General features: G+C 31.2%; 1 long non-coding RNA gene across 2 annotated transcripts in view; it reads left to right on the forward strand.

Annotated features, from left to right (window-relative positions):
* Nucleotides 1-16,126, forward strand: part of LOC130891018 (uncharacterized) — a 252,160-nt gene that overhangs the window by 122,407 nt on the left and 113,627 nt on the right. The window contains exon 1 of one of the 2 annotated variants that reach the window (XR_009058817.1): nt 4,661-4,967. The exons of the other annotated variant lie outside the window; for it this stretch is intronic. This is a non-coding gene — a long non-coding RNA (uncharacterized LOC130891018). Of the gene's footprint in view, nt 1-4,660; nt 4,968-16,126 lie in introns of those variants that run through there. 2 annotated transcript variants of the gene reach the window in all.

The raw sequence follows: 16,126 nt of genomic DNA on the forward strand, positions 1-16,126 counted from the left end.
GTTACTGTCTGTGCGCGAATCGGTAACCAATTTATTGTCTTAAGGAACAAAAGATCTCTGAAGTGGATAACTTTGTTATCGAAAAGCGAGTCAGATAGTTTGATTTGTGAGTGTTGGTTTAGTTTTAGTAATGAATAGTGTGTTCAGTATCAATTTCCCCAACGGTTTTAGAAATTCCAACTTAGTAGAAAATTGTAAGGTAGAAAATCGGATGATAATGAATTGAGACTACTGCACGTACATTTATTTGAAACATTTAAATTAAATTCTTAATAACGCAGGTTGACGTTTTATTGACACGCTTGTATTAGTTTTTGTATGTATGTATGGAATTTTTCACTTATTTATTCATCTAATATAATAATATTTGGACGAAAAACGCGCGAATGTTAGTTAAGGAGTTACTCAGAAGATGTGAGTATTCGCTGTTATAAGATATTCTGTGAATTCGAAAGATGTGTGGTTTAAAGAGAAAAAAAAGTTAGTCAGTTGCCTAGAAGTCGTGAGCACTATCGTTTTTAAGATTTTCTGTGAACCCGAAAGATATACGGTTTCCAAAAAAGACGTTATATTGTTTTTAAGACTTGAAAAACGTAAAGACGACGAATTGCTCAAATCTCAGACTTAAACGTGGATGAACAATTATTTTATTAAGTTACGTTTATATTTCCATTGTTAATTCTTTTAATTTGAACATTACATCATTACCGTTTTTAATGATATGAACTTTTCATTTTAAATAATATACAACAAGAACTAAATTAGAACCCTACATGTATGTAAACCAATGATTGAAGTCTATTTTTGAGGATTTTTATTAGAAATTTCTCATACTTATTAAGATATTAAAACAAATAAGCTTATTAAACTAAAAGACAGAAAATAATTTTTCATATCTAGCCCATGATCACCGTATGTCATTAAACTGCGCGGTAGTTGGTCAATCCAGTTATATTTTTGACATAAAGTGTTGAAAGAATTCTTCAAGTGAATCAAATGAAGAAGTGCTCTAAGAGTATACCTTCGATTTTCGATCTTTTATCTTTTGAAGTAGCTCTAAGTCCTGCTATATTATAATGTAGCTCGTTGTACAGACACATCTAATTCGGAATATATAATCTGCTGTTCGCGTTTGAAGTAATAGAATATCTGCAGCTATTTTGTTTTTTATTTTGTTCTCGAAGACCAAACACCGTTTACATTTGCGCAAATTGGTAGAACAGATTTGTTACACAAGGTCTTCAATAACTTGATACCTATATAAGCTGAATTTATATTTTGAAGAACCTCTCCTTGGAAGAACCTCTTTTTTAATTCTCGCTGTCTTAGATTATATGAGAATATTCCATTGAATGTGAAGTCAGTTCGAAAATATTCATAAGTATCCAATAGATAATGATTTCTTTATAATGAAATTGTGGCTATCAGCAATCCTACCGAAAAATACTATTCAAATTTCAATGGGATTTAGTTCCAGTATAAATTTTTTACAGTAAGCTTCTAAAATCTTGAGGTTTCTTTATAGATCTATGTGAAGCTCTGTAAGTATGTCAATATTTTCGTCAAGAGTTATTCATTTAGGACTATGATTTGAAAGTAGGCTTCCAAGTTTGAGATGAAGAGAGAAAATGTGGCTCAAGGTATTTCCTTGTAGAACACCATCGGTCTGAACGAACTTACAAGCCGAATCGTAGATAAGTTTTAATATCCTAATAGTTTGTATACACATTCTAACATCGAATAGATTCTCCTATAATATTGCGTGTTCCACAGAGTCAAATATTTTTTTAAAATGAAAGAACGGCGTAGATATTTTGTAGTAGGTTGGTAATTCAGATTTTTCAGTATAATATGTGAGATTAGTGCTTATGAGTTGCGTAGAGCTTGAATATGTGATTTATCTAGTGCAATATTATAATTTTTATATTTCATTAGGTGGCTGGGGTTGCTTGATTTATACATTTTATCCTCTTTTGCTAAACATCTACATACAAACGGTCAAATTTGTAATCTTTATAATAAGTAATCATTTGATTCTTGTAAACCCTGACGATTTTGTTAGAGTTGGTAAATGTGAGAATTGATATATTTCCACAATTCGTTAGGGTTTCTTATATTTGTAAGATTTTTTTAATACTTCTTTTCATGGGCTCGTTTTTCACTCTTGATAATATGAATATATCTTTTTCACTTTGCTTGTATGTTATTACTGTCTTTTTTAAAATCTATTGTTACTCAATTGTTCGTTGCTACCTTTAAGATTTTTTAGCATTCCTGCACTGTTTATTATATCACGGTTTAAGCCCTAATTGTTTGTATTTTTTCCATAACTAGAAGTCTTGTTATCAGTCTAATTGCCTCATGTATTTGTCTATTCAAAACGTCCGCAATGTAAAAAAACTTTTCTCCGTTTTACTTGTTTTATTAATCCATTTATCCTTCTTTGAAGTGTTCTCCAATTTTTAGTTTTGGTTCGCTAGAGATGCCTGATTTTTAGTTTTTTATACTATCAGTTATTAATTATCAAGTAAATATAAGATAACTCTTTTAAAAGTTCATATTTTATCTAATAAAAATAAAATAAATATTCTATTATTTAATATTGGTCCCTATTTCACAATTTTAGTATATAATAAATGTGTAACTATTTTACAAATGCTATGAGTTGTTACGATACCATTAAATTTTAGTGAGAATCGAAGTTATAATTCGACCATTTTTAACCTGACACTCGACTTTGATGATTCTCAGATGCGTTCAACATTTATTGCGTTTTCCTATTTAAACATGGCAAATCAATAATATTTCTTGATCTGGCTAGTCAGGCTTGCTCGTCTTGCGATAGCCTATCGAAATTAGGTTGTATCATCATCTGAAAGCCTTTCAATTAGTCAATTAGAGTCATTTATCTGGTACGTTAATTCGCCCGTAGAAAACACAAAATAAGTAGTTGTTACTTTTCATCTTAACTATTTTTTCTCTGATTTCCTAACAACAACTCCATAAGGCTGTTTATAGATGAATGTAGAGATTTTAACGCTATGTAATATTTAATACATTAAACTAACAAAAATTATGCAATGTACGTAATCTTTCTGCCGCAATCCGCTAGATAACGATAATAGTTTTATAGTTTGTAAAGATCCAATCTGTACTTATCTGGGACGTGCGTTGCCGTATAGAGTTTGGTTGTTATCCTCCAAGTGATAATAACATGCGTAGATGGTATCATCACTTTGAAAATAACGACTTCCTTTGTGAAGAGCACGGGAGACCAAGTCTTGGTGAAGAGTCTGTTGAACGAGTAAGAGATTCGTTTAATCATCAGTTAAAAAGGCTAGTGGCGACATAGTGATTCCTCTATAGACTTGTGAAATGTTTTAAGGAAACGCTTACAAATACGTTCTTCCGTTCATAGGTGAAAAGTATAAAGATTTTATTGGCCATGTTGTCTTCAGTGATATTTTCGATGAGACAACTGTAGCTGGTACTTAATTCTTTGCTACACTACACCCGTTTCTTCAGTTGGTTGTACCGAAGAAACCCTGGGAAGAACTCTGCTACAGATTTGGTGTGTGCTCACATTGAAAACTTATAAATTTCTAGGTAAAACTGTTTGTCTAATTAAAATTAATCCAAAACATATGAAATATATTGTCAATTGTGAAAGGGTTAATGTCAAGTGTTAGAAGTACGTATTTGTGCAAAAAAAGACATTTTTATATGCAAATTATAGTACTGACTTCAATAAATTATTCTCAGATTTTGTAATCAAAATGGAATATAAGGAATACATTCACTTCAAATGAGTATTTAAGTTTGAAGATGAGCTGTTTAAATACCTGGAAATCAAATGGAAATTGTGTCAGGTGATTGCAGATTCACTCAAAATCAAAGTGAAGAGAGACTTAGGAAAAAAGTAGTTAATGTTGTAGATAAGTGATAAAGCAAAAAATCATTATTACAATCTAAAATTATAAACATTAAATATCGGTATTACTTATTCTAGCAGTGCTTTATGAAAACAATTCCTTCGGCAGCAGTGAAATATTTGTTTAAGGTAATTTTTGTGAAAATCTGCTCAGTTTGACACACCTGCACCATAATTTAATGACAGACACTTGATATCGTTGCAACTCATGCAATGCTCAGAAAGGAGAATCCACGGCGTACCTAGACATGTTGATGCGTACTCGTCTAAAGCTTATTATCCCCCCTAAATATCGGACTTGTCAACAATTAGTAATAAACAATTATTTTCTATCTATATGTGTGTAACCTTTCTAATGTTTAAATCTATAACCAATAATTGGGTGGTCCTTTAGAAGTAAAAAAGATACCAATAATAGAAAATGAAGTAGATGGAATTGGATCTAAATACCGCTTACAGGAATTGACTATTTTACTTGCACATTTGCATACTCAAATACGTCCTTGCTGGAATCGTAATTACACAGTTCATACTTCTAGCTTTTGTCATAATATTTCCAAGCCTCAACTTCCATTAAAGTACATCCAAAAACCTAATATATCACGTAAAAATATTTGCATCCGAGCGACAGTGATAATTGTACTCACCACTACTCCCACTACAAAATCAGCGCAACTCAAATCAAGATTTTGAAACTTTATGCTGCGTCAGTATGGTTTATGTCTTAAAGTGAGTTTACATTTTTTTTCAGTTCTCGTAGCGCTTCGGCTGGGTACGGTTGTGGGATGCATGATACAAGTAAAAAGTGAGTTTAGATAGAACGACAGTCAACCATTATAAATTGTGCTAAAATAAATAAACTTTTCTAATGCATACATACAATTAAGTGAGAAATAACCAAAAAAATAAAAGTGTGAAACAGAAATAAGACAATTTTAAATACCTAGTTTAAAGACAAGCTGGAGAAGTTTATCGAATATAGAAGAAACTATTATGTTGATTTTTTATTGTTTACGTCTTCATCTAATTTAAGCAGGTAATTAGATAATGTTATATTCTGACCACTACATTAATTTTTATACTAACTTTACTAATAACACAACTTTTGGTTCCAATTTTTTCGTGCCGATTCAGTAACTTCGGTAATCCTATCTGCATCAAATACCTTAATTGGCTAGGTGAATATGATGAAGATTTATATTATTTTGTTCATTTAATAACATGTGTACTTTTCACTGGTATAATTCATGCTATTTATATATATTGACAATAAAGGATTTATCTGCTCTTGCCAATACGAACTTTGATGAATGAGATGAATCATCGTTTGTATATTGGAGTATTTTAAGCGAGCTTATCGATACTAAATTTTAAGTATATCATAATTAAACAAATAGAATAACACGCTTTTAAATAATACATATGGGATATATCATTTGAGAAAAATTGAAACAACTGATATGATACGAATTTGATTATATCACTCATTTAAGGTGTTTGATGGATGGACCGATAGGACTTTTTGGCGGGTTGAGGTAGTTAAGATATTCGTTTAGGTCTTTTACCTTTATATCCTAATTACTTTTGGTGTTGTTGAGCAAAAATCATTATCAACCATAAGCATAACTTTATTAGCCTTTATATTGGCTGGTGTGCGCTACAACTTGAAAGGATTTTTAGTCCGTTGTGATAAGAATGTGCCAACACGGGGGGATATTTCACGAAAAGGAAATCTGAGTACATAATAAAACTTGTAACGGATTCATTAAGAGTATTACCTGTAATTCAGTACCTAATCCACTTTGTAAAGTTGGAAAATTCAAAAATTCAATTCACAATTTTATAAATAATAAAGATCTTTTAAAAACTGACCATGGAGAATATTTTCTATTGGACAATGATTTAACCAGTAACATAATTAAGTACATTTGGAAATAAATTTAAATTGCTTAAAAAACTCAGCATTTTACATGGATGGCACAGCACTTTTTGTTATGTGTTTAGAATGGAAAATATTTTTTCCTGAAATACACTGTGAATATATATTTTATAGATGCTTATTGTTTCGTAATTAGAATCCCCGCTGCATAATCTTCCGTCACGTGTTGTCTAATCTTCATGACAACCACGATCACGAGTTGGCACATTGTAACAGAAGTTAAAATTTTATGGCGGGTATTATAATCACAAGTTACGCTATTTATTGATATTTTAAACTTTTCTTTCAACTGTATAAGAAAAAAAAGTTGTTTTAAAAACAATGTAAATTAAAAGCTGCTTTTTTATAAATCTAAGCTACAAATAAAACACATTTATTCTAAATATTACAGACTACAGAAAAAATGCGGTAATAATTTATGATGAAGGCGTATTCCCATTACCAAACATCAAATATTAATCAAATAGTGGCCCAAAAAATATCAGTACCAATAATAAGTTTATAAATATAAAGTATAATAATTTGAGGAAATATATGAAAATATGAGATACTAAACACTTTAATAAAATATAAAATATGTTGAGTAAAAAATAATTAAACACTAAACATTTAAACATCTATCATTGTTCCACATCTGCAACAAAGTGTGGTATGTGTGGTTAAGTATCTAGTACACTGAAAATATCGTAAAGAACTTATGATTCCCTAACATTTAGTAAAAACTTGTGTGTTTACAAAATATAATACAAAACCTATTAAAAAAGTGGTCTTGTATTTCAATAATTGCTTTGAAAAAAATTTGATGTTTGCAGTCCTCTTTGTTGTCTAAGTTGTTAAGTTAGTTATGTATGATGTAGATGTTGGTGGTTGAAATTTTATGAAGGGTATTAAAATACGAGGAAGAAAAAACTATAAAATATCAGTAAAGAATATGAAAACACAATTTTGTATTTAAAATGTGAAGTTAGAAATATATTAGAAAACATTTCCATCGAGTATAAAGAAAAATAATTTCACCACAAATTTACTGGAAGTTGTAGATGAAGATAATCTTTTGTAATCGAATTGAACTTTAAAATAATAGAATGAGAATAAATTGAACAAATAATTTAGAATCTACTACTGTGCAACAATAATCTATTAACGAAGCTATGAAAAATAGTTAATGAAAAACGTACCAGACCGTTACGAAATGAAGTATTCTAATCTCCTATTTATAAACTTCTGGTTTACCTGCTTATTTTAAGTTTCCATGCAGCTCCTACATTTTTTCTTTTTTTCTTGTTTATTGCTTCCTCTTTCTCCATTTTGTGTTTGATTATTTCTTCTGTGTTTATGATTGTAGTTTAGTCCCAGTTAACTAGACGAAATCACGTGTTACGATTTATACTTTTTTTGTGAAGTTCATATTTAAATTGTATTTGTTTTCGCAAATTCGGAGGAGATAGAAAAAGGTCAAACTATCGGTTGAAACTCGTGCATTAATCGCAAGTCTTCATAGTCTTGCCAAAAGTTACTATACATGACCGCGGAATTGAAAATATCTAAATACCTCGACGTACTAACTACAACGTGAAAAAAATGCATCCACTAAGAGCTTTGGTGATACAAAACGTTCAGGAGAGCCCGAACCACAGTAACTGAAGATAAACTTATTGTATTTGTCAGAATAGCCGTGTAGCAGCTCAGATCAATGAATCTAAGGATCTGCCTTTGAGTACTTATACAATGAAAAGGAGATTGAGAGAAGCTAGCTTTTTAGGAATGGTGGCAATGAAGTCTTCAAAATAAAATTAAAACGTTGCAGTGAGCTAAACATAATAATTGGATGCATGAAAAGTGGGAGAGAGTTTTATAGAGTGATGAGTCAAAGTTAAACACAGAGAAGAAGAGTCTTTGTGCGCAAGTTAAAGGAAAAACGGGCGTTAGATCAAAGACAAAGTATACTAATAAATCTAATTCTATACCTATTTACTTTTTTAAAAAGGTGTAACGTTTCATTAGTTCCGATCTATGTCTTCGTTCTCTATTATATAGATTGCAAACTGTCTCGACATTTTTAAAGTTTTTGTATTATATCAGTTGTACCCTCGTTGTTAGAGGTGTGCCTTTCCTTCACATATTTTGTACGTTCTCTACTCTCATACTATACTTACGTCTTGTTTTTTCCAGATAGTATAATTTATATGTTCTGAAATTGCGAGTGCTTTTTTGACTTGAAACTTTTCTGCAAATTCCAGAAATTCTGAATTTTACACTCGAGATATCGGAACATGTCTTTTTGGTGGAACCATGTTTAGTTTTGAGGTCTGTTATGCATTGTCGACAAAGCATAGTATACTAATTTTATATTTTGTCAATCAATGATCCAGATTCTTTCACAATTTTCATCATGTCGTCAATGATTGTGAGCTAAGACTTGTTCGTAGACGCTGCACCAGGGATAAGTTAATGAAGTTGATAAGTTCTGAAAATATTTCTTAGGTATATTAGCAGTCTAGAAGATGGTATCACATATCGTAGTCGGACTCTCTCAGCGGCCTTGTTTGAATCCACAAAACAGAGGAAGATGGATATATTGTAGTCCTTGAATTTCTGTTCATTTTGTAGGCTATAATGTTGATTAGATTTACCTACTGACCCAACCAAATATTAACCATACTACTTTGCAGGAATTAGGTATTATTCACAATATTATTCAGAGCTGCAAATTGAAATGAATTATTCTATATTGTTAAAAGGGACCGTTATACTTATTTTATCGCTTTCACTTGGGTAAATATACTTTACATAAACTATAGATAAAATTTTGAGTGAAGGATAACCATTATCATATGACTGAGAATGCCTATCAGAGTGTACAACTAAGTCATAAGTATCACTCGATAACTTTTACCAATAATGATAATATTCTATAATCATTATCACGATGATGACTGGATTCGGATTCATCAAAAGATATAGTTGTAGTTTACCGATGATTGTTTTTATAATTGCGAAAAGGAAAAATTACTTCACACGATAAATTATTGAACTATAATTAGATTCACTACTTTTTGCACGCGTCTAAGATTACCTTTAAATTATTTTTATTTATCATTTTTATTAGTTTTTAACACTGTATGAAGATTAAATAGAAAAACACTTCAACATGAATCGATCAAGTATGATGGATAATGCGGAGCATTTGTGAAATTTACTATCCACTGTAGATAGCCATTTCATTGAAGAAGATAGATCTGAATTAAGAATGCTTATCTGTTGAGAAAAAGTTTTGTTCCATCACGACAATTAGCCTGCTTCTAGATTAAATATGGGTTGTTGGACCAAATTAAGACAAATGAAGATAAAGACAAATACGTATGTCGAATTTTCTGAAATATTATTCTTTTGATGGTTTTTAAAAACTGGAAACTCGCTTGACTAAGTTTGTAGAGTGAAAATTCACTTTCGACCCGTTACTCGTGTGGTACAAGGGATTTAAATTTTGGAGTGTATCATACGGTATCACAATTATGACTGTTATGTACTTAGCTAAACTTCCTACACAAGCACTTTAAGACATTGTAATTTCGATTAGACAGTTTCAAACTAACCAATAATTCACTGAAATTGGGTTCCCTTAAGCCCATTTACAAGTTCACTGGTTATTTAGCGACAATACTTCGTCGAATAAAAATATACAAATTTGAGCTTTAATATTTTCAAAATTATAATAAAAAAAATATAAATATAAATTTTCTTTCGGATCTTCTATAAGATTTTACCTTCTTTTTGAGAAACCTGTTTTATTGGTATTGCCATTTAAGGGAAATCGAAACATTGGAAATTCTTACCTCTCATTTTCTATTGGCTTTAATATTATGTTATGTTTCTATCTCTTATTTTGGAAAAGTATTGAAGAAATTTTTTTATATATTTTATTCACTTGTAAAGAGAAAACAGAGTTTTCAAACTACAAGAATATTACGATATCTAGTACGATGTTTGGAGTTTATGAGAGGAATGAGAAACACAAAAATTATATAAAATTTATACGGGTCGCAGCAATAAAGTTTCGAGAATATTATAATTAATAAACAAATTGACTTTGCATTAAACTCTACATAATGGTTCCAACTTCGCCCCAATTCAACGCATTTTGACTAATTTTTTGGAGTTAACCCGTTTTTAAACTACGGTTACAGTTTCTTTGACCTTCTTAACGTCACTACGATGAGTGCAAAATGCTAGGACTGTAATGTCATCGTTTGGCTGGCAGGATAAACGATGTCGTTGAAATTCAGAGGACATTTTCGCTTTTGTTGAACGTTCTCAATCCATTTCTACCTACTGCTGACTTTTTAAGTCTCATCTCCACTGATCACCAAGCTGATTCAGCTTCTGCTGTCGCTTTAAATGCACCACAATTTCGTATGTTTGAATACCGCCATTTGCTTATAATTTAGGATAGACTTTCACCAAATTTCATTAAACTTTGCATCACGACATACACTTATTTTCATAACACAACTAAAACAGTACTAAAAGAGTTTCTTTAGAAAAATTCTCACAAAGCACAAATCAACTGGACAATCGATATTAATCTTGAAGTAAAACTCGTTTCTAGGTAAAAGTGGACATTGTTGCCAGTTTCTGTGTTTTCTGTGTTTTTAATAAATGTGAATAATTTAAAACAGAAGTAGATTTGAGACAGTTCAAGATCATCATTGTCCAATGTGGTATTAATCGACAAAATAAAAGAGGTAAGTAGGCTTGTCAAAGCAGACATCTGAAAATATATATCAACAAATAGTAATATAATAGGAAGAAAAAACTCGAAACCAGTTTAATTTAGGTCAAATATAAGTGTATAAATATTAATGTTTGGGGAAAGACTTACAGAAAAAGGAAAAATAAGGATGATAATAATCTCAATCTGTAAATTGCAAGAAGTATTAACTTGTATATACTAATAACATATTGGAATGAAAGTTAGTTCCTTAGAGAGACAAAAACGAAAGAAGAAACAATTTGCTTGAAGTACCATGAATCAGTATTAGGGATCACAGAAGAAGCAAAATTTTAATTGATTATACCAGAAAACAGCTACAAGTAGAACCACTAGGAAGAAGCATATAAAGGTGTCAGTTGAGATAGTATGCATAGATGAACGCATGAATAACGAGCAAAAATGATATCGCAAATAAAAATCTGTTGAAAGGACCAATGGAGAGACTAAAAAAACCTGATATAATGTAGTATCGGAAATCTTGAAATAAGTTGCATTGAATTGCCAGTAGGCTAAGTGGCAAGCTAAAAATAAACAAGACTAGACACATCCATCAGATGTTATAATCATAATAAAAATAAAATTATTATTAAAAAATTACAGGACCTCAATGACAACAATAATAATCATAATAGGAGCTTGATAATGACTATTTGGTTATGAAACAAATTTTTCAATTCAACGTAGTATATGATACTTTATTCCCAATGAAATAAGAAGATAAAAAAAAACGTCATCAATATCTCATTTTCAATTATATTGAAAACAAAAAGAAATGTTTGTAATTTGGTCACGACTGCAGCGCTTCAAGAACACTGAATAAAAAGACAGTTTATTCACTAGATAAACGATTGTTTCTTCAATTCCATTACCCTTTTATACAGAATTTCTATTACCCTATTTCTGTTTTCATTGATCAATTCTATTTTTTATTTCTATTTCTTGGCTTTTACTCAACCTATTTATTCTGCTAAACAATTTTTCAAAATTTACTTGTTTCAACTGTCTTTTTCTGATCTAGATAGATAAGCTGCTAAATCCATAAGTTGCTAAATAAATAAGTTGCTAACTTTATCAAAACCTGTGTCTGACTAGGAATTTGAATAATCAACTACAGTTTCTTTCAATCCAACTTTATTCCACTAATTGGGCCATTGGATATAATCCTGAAACTTCTACGTTCGTTTTGTTATTCAATATGCAAAAAAATGAGCAGTAGTGATGTCAAAGATTATCTTCAAAGTTTTGGTACTTCATCGAGAACATGATTGCCTTTATAACCATCGGTAGAGAAAATATATGAAAAGATGTCGGGAAAAATGGGCTGACTAGAATGTATTTTCTATTAATACTAGGAAATTTTACCCCGTTCATTTTAATTATTCCTAAAAGGTCTGCAACAGTCAAAGATCTTTGTGTTAAATTTGCCAAAAGAATGAACTATCAATATTATCCTTGATGGATGCTTTAGAAACTTTGACTTCGCACTGAGAAACTGTATATAGTTTACCGAAGTTAAAACCGCATCTTTACTTTTTATTACATTCGTTCTTCTAAAACTAGAGTAGCTTTTCTTATAAGGGATTCTAGCTATCAAACTCATATCAGTTAAGTAAATAATATTCACAGAAGTTATGTTGAATATGTGGTTCAAAGGTGACAATATTTACCTACTCCAAGCAACATCTTAAAACACACTTCTAGTACGCTCTAGCTACTAAATTCATATTATTTACAAAATTGTGACGTATGCCCAGAATAACTAGAGCTTTTAAAAATACCCGCTCCTTAAGTTGCCACTCGGTGTAAATTCTCCATTTTATTTCCCAGTTGCTAGTGTATACTCAAGTTTCACATTTATATAAAATAAACCATTATCAGTCATATACAAAACTCTGCAAAATTTTTGAAGCATTATCTTTAACAAAAAGAAAATATTAATCAGCTTAGTTCATTTGTTCAGTTTTTTTATATTAATTAGCCCTATGGCTGTAGGGTGCTGTAAATATAAATCAAAAATGAATAAATGATTTGGAAAATGAAGTAGAAATGGTCAGAATAAATAAATGAGAGTATTTACTAAAGTTTTTTTCGCATTAGACCATGTTTTAACAAACTACGAGAAAAAAACGAAAGTGTGCAATTTGAATCCTGCAGTTAGATACTTGTTCTCAACCATCAACGTTTTCGGTAAAAGTTGGATGCATTTATAGATAGATAATCTATAATTTTCACCTATTAATTATCATACACTGCCGGGTATAAAATTAAGGTCGCTTTGAAATTATTTGAGAAATTTTCTTGTTTTTCTGATTTTTTCGGATATAGCATAGTTTCCTGACCGTATGCTTGAATAAGAAGGTTATGTTGTTTGTAGTTTATTGACAGTAATGGAAATGAGCAATTTTAATTCATGCTAAGTAATAAAAATGAACAATTTTACTTTGTTGGTGATTTTCGTCGCACAAAAGAAATTTTAATGCATTCAGAAGCGAGTATCCCCTCTTCTGGCAGTGCTTATAGCTTGCAAACGACGAGGCATGCTGTGGATCAGATTTTGGATCACTTACTGCAAAAGATTGTCTGATTCGTATACAAGTATGTAGTGGAGCCCTCTAGAATTTCTGACGTTCGGCACATGTCTCCGTTAACGTCACCCCATCTCATCTCAAATGTGTTTAATGGAATTTTAGTCTAGACTGTGAGTAGGCCAAACAAATTGCGTGATTTGAACGTCGTCAAAATAATCGGCAACCATCCGAGCAGTATGAGCCCGTGCAAGAATAACCATGAATGTTACAGCATGTTCTTCTTGAACCTCGGTCAGGCAGCTGTGCATATTCAACTTCCCATTCTCGATAAATACTAACTGCGTGCGAGCTCGGCAATACACGATTCAGCATTTATCTCGCCTTATTGTCACTACACTCATACGTGCCTATCAGATCCTGTGAGACAGAATCACTATTAATCGCGACTCCAATCCGCAATTCTTCAAGCAGGGTGTTCTCGTGAAAATTCAAAGGGAAACTGTAGTTACCACTCGGGCTCTCAAAGTACTAGAAACGAGAAAGCGGTCATATCTAACTGCCTCGTCCTGAACCAGGACTTCGCGTGAACAAATTGGTGTGATCGCGCCCATCCTTGAAAGCCGCCACAATTTTTTGCCACAATAACAGAATTTATTCTCATTGCAATACACCGACAGTATCGATACAAAAACAAATCAAAAACTTTTGTGATAGACAAATAACGACAGAAACAAAAAATATGCTATTAATAGTTTTTAGGAATTTAAATGAAGGCAGCGTTGGATTAAGAAGTAGTGGGGCCTGGGGCTAAATCAGTTGAGAAACTATGGTACAACCAAACCAAAAAATTTGAAATTTCTAAAATAACTTCAAACTACGGGTGACCCTAATTTTATGCTTGCAGTGTATTTTTTCTCAAATTATGTATCCATTTCCGTTTATCCTCTAATGCTATTCATTTTCTTCAACAAAACATTCCTCAGATCTTTTCATTAACATATTAACCAACCCTTGTATTCGACAGCAATTATAATATTAAAACTGACATCAATTCTCGTGTTAACTAGAATTCAACTTTATTTCGGTTTCTGTGAGAATGCACTTTTGTGAATTCATAAAAATATCAATTTATTACGAATTCGATATCTCTACATATTTGTACTTTATGAATGGTCTTGTCTTTCAACTTTTTCCACGCATTCTTTGTTTATTTGTGGTGTATGATAAAAAATAAGATAAAAGCTGAAATAACATTTTGTTTTGTGAAGTTTTCATTGATACAATAATCTCTTTGGTTAGATTTTATTTCCTGTCACAATGATATAATTTTAATCAAACTAGAAATCTGAAAACACAGTTATTTTCTCAATAATTCTAAATGTTTTATAAGTAAATTAGTTTATAAGATATCTATAACAAAATCATTGAAAACTTTGGCTTTGATTTGTTTGTTTTTCTATTATAAATTAACAAAATTCCCTAACACATTTTCAACCTTTAAAAAATCTTTAAATGTTGATGAAAACCCTCCCATCATCACTCATACTTCCTCAATTGCCAGAGAAAAAATTCGAGTGTAGAAAATGAATTTGCTGTGTCATATTCACTGCTATTAGCTGAAAATTTTTAAAAACTCTTCGACAGCCGCCTATACTGACCTTTGAAATTCGATACCTTACGAGTATATCACAATTATTTAAATCACATTTTTTTTTTTAAATTAAGTTTCTATTTCATAATTTTAAGAGACAGGTTTCATTTAAGATAATAGCGAAGAGTTGTTAAAAGACATTATTTTAATTTGGATTTGCTACCAATAGGTAGTATATATAACTCGTCTACTTTCAGGTCGATTTGTTTGCGTTTTTCGTGTTAGTAGCTTGTAGCATTATCACACTGTTCATATAAACAGAAGAGCACGGTTTTTTTTAGAGTGAAGGTCACTTGGGCGGATTTTGTTTCGTTTTTCTGAATTTCCATTTGCTCAGCTACGTCTGGATATCATATAATGGTGTCCGCAGAATCGTGGAAGTTGCAATTTGACGTTCTTTGTTAGCTAATATGACTGTAACGTCGACGAAGGTGTTTCATTATTTGCTGGTAGATCTACCGTGTTTATTACATATAATAATGGCTCCAAGACGCTCCTCTGTGGTACATCTGCAATTATTGGATTATTATCAAAAATGCATTTAACAGTTTGTAGTATATAATTGGAAGACACTTTTTGAGTTTATATAACAGGATTTTGTGCCAAACCTTATAGAATGCCTGGCTAACGTCTAAAAACACCGATATGCAGTATTTTTTTTCCTCTAGTGCTTGATCTATTGTGTGGCTTATTCTGTGGATTTGTTGTGTAGTTGAGATTTCTTCCTGAATCCAAACTAGTGCTATCCTGATCCTAATCCAAACACTTAGGAATGTCCTCAGTGTTTGGGTCTAAGTTTATTCATTGTAGTAGTAATATTTCAAGCACCTTCCACAGGGTTAGCAGTAAGCTTATTGGACAATATGAAGAGACAGTGTTTGATTTTTTGCCCTGTTTTGGAATCATTTGTAGGTTTCAGCAGTTTTGGCCAGCAATTGAGACGTAAAATAGCATAAAATATGTAACTTACCATTTAGTTATGTTTTAAAACAAATCAACACACATATATTATGAATAAAGCTTCCGCAACAAGTAATGCGACACACACTTTCATTACACTCATAGTTTAACCACAAATAAATATCTATTGGTATTACAGTTTAAATTATAAAGTGTTGAAGACTTCCACATGTCTTTTTTAGTACCATAAAAGAATTATATTCTTTCAAATACTTGTCCGGGAGAAGATTCATAGTCGCTGCAGTTGCCGATTCAACAACATCTTCTGGTGTACAGTTTAAACTTTGTTTACTATTACTCTCCATCACTAATAATAATACTACACTCCATTTATTAGACACAA

Source organism: Diorhabda carinulata, chromosome 3 (genome assembly GCF_026250575.1).
Source record: "Diorhabda carinulata isolate Delta chromosome 3, icDioCari1.1, whole genome shotgun sequence".
NCBI classification, from domain to species: Eukaryota; Metazoa; Arthropoda; class Insecta; order Coleoptera; family Chrysomelidae; genus Diorhabda; species Diorhabda carinulata.